General features: G+C 39.5%; 1 pseudogene; it reads left to right on the top strand.

Moving 5' to 3' along the window:
- The first annotated feature begins 685 nt into the window (after nt 1-685).
- LOC149990613 (ubiquitin-ribosomal protein eL40 fusion protein pseudogene) lies at nt 686-5,774 on the top strand (annotated as a pseudogene).
- The last annotated feature ends 490 nt before the right edge of the window (nt 5,775-6,264 follow it).

Consider the following 6,264-nt stretch of genomic DNA (forward strand, 5'->3'; position numbering starts at 1 on the left):
ACCTAGCTCTGTCTTGCTTCACAGTCCACATATTAAATCCTGATCCAAGTGGGGACCGCTTTGCCTCAATATGAGGCTCTCAGATGCTCCCCTCCCAGAAGTAGGTTGAGATTGGAGCTTTCTGAGAGCTCTTTGATCATTTCCTTTGAGATAATCAGTAGTAGCATCTAAGAACCATGCCCTGGCTGGCAAACCAGGCCTTATCGTGGACTCCAGGGATAGGAGGAGTTTGGCTTTCTCAGCCCATTATCCCTTAGTAACTCATTATTTCCCCAGGTGACCAGCTGGAAAGTGGCCTGCTGAAGTTGCTCTACAAATGATCTGTACCATAAACTTCACACTAACCTACTGGGAAGTTTATGGATTTGGTTTCTGAGGAATTGTGGCGTTTCAGAAGAGAAGCAGTTTATTGCGTTTTCATTTTATTCCAGAGGGAGAGTGCTCATTTTTAAAATGACTTTATTTATTATTAGAGAGAGGGAAAGGGAGTGAGAAAGAGAAGGAGAGAAACATCAATGTGTGGTTGCCTGTCGTGCACCCCCAACTGGAGACCTGGCTCGCAACCCAGGCATGTGCCCAGACTGGGGATTGAATTGGTGACCCTTTGGTTCACAGGCTGGTGCTCAGTCCACTGAGCCATACTAGCCAGGGTAGGAGAGGGTGCATTAATAGTGAAACCCGTAGCATGCTTGGAGTAGGGGCAGGTGAGTGAGAGGAAGAGAAGAGTGGAGTTCTTGTCACTGGAATAAAACCTCACCTGGGTAAAGCTGTGATTCCTGTCACTACCATCTAGGTCTCACTTCCTTCAAAACAAGTTTTTCTTCTCTGAGTATGTTCTCACATGAAGCCATGTGTCCTGGCACTTGAAGAATTAGGCAAAATCCAGTGATAATAGCTAATATTTATGTGGCACATAGTACATGTCATATTCTTTTTTAAGTGCTTTATGTATCCATTAATTCACCTAATACAACAACCTTAGGAGGTAGCTACTTTTTAATTATTATCATCACTATTGTACAGATTTAGAAACTGAGAGACACATAAGTATTGTAACTTGCTCAAAAATGCATAGCTAGGAAATGATTATGTCAGCTTTGTAAACCCAGGCAGTCTGACTCTATACTTTGTGTTCTTGATCATCACACCACTCTATTTAAGGGAGAGAAATAATGGCTAAAATGTGATCCTGCATATCCTTTGAGGACAGGCTTCTTTTGTTCTGACTCAATTTTGGCCACAGGCTATTGACAAAGATTGCAGTGTGATGCACTAACCTTTATGCTGTAGGTATGATTGTTTGCTTGGCTGTCATCCCTATTCTGTATCATGTCAGGGCTACCAAGAGCAAGAATGGTCGACATCCAGGAGACAAAAATTCTGGATTTATCTATTTTCTCCTGCAAAACTGAAAATTGAGCCCTTTTTCCTAGTCAACTGATTCCACTCTTGTTCATTCTTTTGTGGACCCAGTCAGCATTTTGTTCAAATGAGTGATGATAACACCACCACTCACCTTGTTATGTCCTGTCCCTGGAGAAAAGTGAGAAGGCATACTTACCAGTAGTGTAGTCAAATAATCTCTGAATTGGACTGGTTTCAAATAATTTTAACTATAAAAGTATATGAGTCTGCAGGTAGATATTGGAATTCTAAGCATTTTTGCAATTTCTGATCATTGCAAAAAAAAATTTAAACCCAACCTGAAGAATTTCATAGTCCTGAAGCCCACTATTTCACTACAAAAAAAGGGGGGGTAGCAAGTGGCAAGGAAAATTTAATATTTGGTGCACTACATTCAGAAAAACAGAAGTGGTTTTAAATATTACAAATATGTTATTTTTAGAAGCCACCAAGTCCTTAGTCACTCAGTTTAGAAGGCTGATCAAAATAAACTAAAATAAAATAAATACCAATGGTTTCTTCTCCAATTAGGTCTGTCTCAGTTTCCATGGCATCCAATCTGTTAGCACCCATATGCTCACCAGGATCTGTGCTTAGCTTTTAGGACGGCAATGTTTGCATAGAGGTTTATAGGCCATATCATAGTTCAAAGGATTCCATTATAGTCAAGGAAAGAGGATTTATGGATGCCAGCGGTGATGCTATATTTGATCCCTGGTATCAGTGTTCGTTCCTATCCTTCACACGTCCCTGTGGGTAACTGGGATTTGATAGAATACAGGTGATATATTTATGATAAGAGCTTGGTCTCTAACTACATTGTTTTACAGCAGCCACTCCAGATAACATTCACAGGCTGACCCTAATAAAAGGGTACCCCAGAGCAATCATTCCATTGCAGAGAATGTGGAAACAACCAGGGTTTGAACAATGTGTAAACCTTCATTTTGCATTTCAGGAAACTTAGCCACAAGGTTCAAGATAAATTTTTCATGTATCAGTGGGTCCACAGTACATTTATTTCCTCAAGCAAACAAACAGACAGACCAAGAGGCAATCATACAAATAAAACATGTGTAGTTCTTCCTTAGAATGGGAAGACAATATGATTAAACTGAGACGTGCAATTTCCAAGGAAACTAACAGGAAGGCAAAGTGTAGACTTATTTATTAAAATATACATAACACTGTGAAATAAAAGAATGTTTAATAAATTTAGTAGGTGGAATGGACTGTTCTTCTCTGGACATATCACTTAAAAATAATATTCTATTTAGAAAACACATATGCAGGTCCCACAGTTTATAATTACCCCTGACTCTCAAAGTTCATGCATAGTGTTTTTACATCAGGTGACATCTTTCTTCAACCTTATGTCTTCAATTTTTTTTTTAAGTTTTCTATTTTTCAATCAGATTACAATTGGAGCAACGTCTTTGGGAAGATCTATTTAGAACACTCCTTACCTTTAGTTTCTTTGTTTTCAAAAGGAAAAGCTTGCATTATAACACAGGCTCTTATTCCGGGTTTCATGGATGGGATTCATGGGGGTCTCGAAGCCCCAGGAAACTGTATGCAAAATTTGGCATGCATATATAAGTACTTGTGTGCAGTGTTCTGAGGGAAGAGTCTATGGCTTTTATCAGACTATCAGATGTTCATGTAACTCCATAAAATTAAGAAATTTTGAGTAGGATGCTTTTTTGTAACCCTGAAGTTCAAAGAGATTTGCTAAGCAGATTTATTACAGCTCTTCCTTTGTTGAGGGGAGGGTGATAGGAAATTCAACAGGTAACCCAGTGGAAGCAGTATAATATTTGCCATAGTCAAGCATAATTGAAAATCTAACTATGTAATGAGATAACCTAATACACGATTTTTAAATTGGAGACAGAGAAGTAATAAGGACTAATAACTTCCAAGCCTCAATAATTTTGTCACATTAGTAATAATAAAAGGTTTCTTCAGGCCCACTTTACTTTCAGTATTGCTTTTTATTGTGTTAATTGTCTACTCATTCCTTTCACATATCTATGATATCCCATGGAAGCTACCCAAATACAGCATAAATATGTGAAGGAGACAAGATGAGAATGAAGCTATGATTACAAATAGGTCAAATCTATTAATATGTGATATTTATGTCTCCGCATACTTGAAGCTGCAAATCCTTTTGTATAACATTTCCTCTTTGATTGAAATTTTTTCACTCAAAATACTTCAAAACCATCATTTTAATTTTTATCATTCCTGAAAATTCCATTTTAAATGAAACACAATGTTATCATGCTGAAATGTGTGCCATTGTATTACATCATTTTGCATGGTGTGGAACTTTCTCTCGAGTTAATTTCATCACTCCATATCAGAAATGTGCCTGTGAACTTGGTTGGGGGTGGTAGTGGTTAGAGGACATAACTAATGAGCACAAAGTCATGGGTTCAGTCTTCATAAGTGTCTTAAATTAGTTATGTTCCCTGAGCATAGACTGTACCCCAAGTCTGGCCAAAAGACTCCTGGGCTCAATGGAATTCAGGAAAGAGAGGATATGACTTAGTGTATGAATAAACTCATCTTCCATGACTGAAGAGATAGCTGAACAAACACATTTCAGAATCTTCCAGTGTTAGTGTTGGAAAGAACCTCAGAGCACTTCTCTTTTTCATTCTTATCCAATGTCCAATATTTTTGTCAGAGTTAGCCAGTATACTTTTGAATACCTCCAGTGACAAGGAATGCATTGCCTTATAATGCCATCCATTCAATCTTAGAACAGTTCTGATCATTTTTTATGTGAATTACAACTGTCTGCCATTCTGTAAACTGGTTCTAGACCTCCTCTGTGGTATCAACAGAATAAGACTCCAAGCCAATCCTTTACAAGTTGGAAAACAACAAAATAGTTGAAGTAAGGGCTTCTGGCTTTACCTCTACAATGCCATACTTGTTGGCTTGTGTCAGCAGAGAGAGCCCTTGCTTAGAGAAACAAGCATTTAAGCAGAGATTTTGATTCCTTCATAGAAACACTTAGCTAAAGCATTTGGGAAAAGAACCTTAATTCCCTTCCAGTTCTTGAGAACCGTTTTTCATATAGCACACAGCTGGGTGATATAAAAAGGACCACTAGAGGGGTATCTATCAACCCTCAGCCTGCAAAGAACATTGCAACAGGCACCGCCCCCCAGCTGGAGATTTGGGACATTAATAGGTGGACATTAAAGTCATTGCTTCTCCAGAGGGCCTAATGAGGAGATCTTTGAATGAGAATATTGACTATTAGTCCCCACAGAAAACATGTACTAATTCATCCATTCAAAAAGTATTTATTGAAGACCTTTCATGCCCCATGAAAGGGATACAATGGTGAGCAAAACAAACAAGGACAACTGGGGGATATGGATGTTAAACAAATAATCACACAAGTAATATATACTTCCAAGTCATTATTACTGATCAAAAAGAATATTACAGGTTAGTTTTAGAGCTTAACAGGTCTGATTTGGTTGAGGGTTTCAGGGAAGGCTTGCCTGACATTTGAGCTAACATATAATGGATGAATAGGAATTACCAGTAAAGGGTGTAGAGGCGGAGGAAGCATTTTAGCCAGAGGCACAGCATATGCAAAGGCCCTATGGGAGAGAGGTGTAGGAAGAAGAATTGAATATTCAAGGAACTGAGAGAGGGCCACTGTAGGTGAAATTCAGAGATAAGGAGTGTTGTGGTACAAGATAAAGCTGGAGAGGTCATAGGGGCAAGTCCATGAAAGATCCAGCAGTCTATGGGTAAGACATATGCAACTTTACCTTTTGTTCTTCCCCTGACAAAGTCTCTGTCCCTTTCAGCAAATGCCATGATTACCAGCGCCCTTCAATTCTTTGCTTTTGCATTATTCTTGTCTCCAGTGATAAAGACTGACAAACCTGAAGAAAACACAATCAGGTCCTTTTTCTTCTCAATGAGGTGGCAGAGTGGCCTCCCCAGCAGATGCAGACACGCAGATCTTTGTGAAGAACCTCACTGGCAAGACCATTATCCTTGAGGTTGAGCCCAGTGACACCATTGAGACTGTCAAGGCTAAAATCCAAGACAAGGAGGTCATCCTGCCTTGACAGCAGAATCTGATTTTTGTGGGCAAACAGATGGGAGATGGTTGTAGTCTCTCATATTACAACATTCAGAAAGAGTCCACCTTGCACTTGGTGTTCATCTCCAGGATGACATCATTGAGCCTTCCCCCACCACTAGCTTGCCCAGAAATACAACTGTGACAAGATGATCTGCCCCAAGTGTTATGTCTGCACATCTGTGCTATCAACTGCTACAAGGAGTGCAGCCACACTAACAACCTGTGTCCCAAAGAAGAAGGTTAAATAAGTCCTCTCCATCACCTTCTCAGGCCTACAGGGTGGACTTCTGCCTGAACCCTGTGACCCTTGGGCCTCAATAACATTTCCCTTTCATCGACTGGAGGAGTTAAAAAAAAAAAGTAAAGTAAAATAAAGTAAACGCAATCAGTTTGGAGGGTCTATAGGAGGAGTTAGAGCTATGGAAATCTCATAAGTTATTGCAGGAGTAAGTGAGGACTCTACAGGAAGAATTCTATGCTTAAAATAAACCTCTATGGTCCTAACTTCCCCTTCATTTTACTTCCTCTTCCCTTGGTTAAATACCTCTTCATGTTGGCATGTCTGAGAGTGTGCATGTGGCTTGCCACATCTGCCCCAGTGGGTTGAAACTCTTTTTCCCCCCTGAATAAATCATTTTTGGTGGCAAAACACCTACTCAATATTAATTTTCAGTTGACACTAAGAACATTCTCCCTTCTCATCACCCATCTCCTACTTAATGTCTTACCTTCTC

The sequence above is a fragment of the Furipterus horrens genome, unplaced genomic scaffold, assembly GCF_987537825.1.
Source record: "Furipterus horrens unplaced genomic scaffold, mFurHor1.1.pri manual_scaffold_17, whole genome shotgun sequence".
Lineage (NCBI taxonomy): Eukaryota > Metazoa > Chordata > Mammalia > Chiroptera > Furipteridae > Furipterus > Furipterus horrens.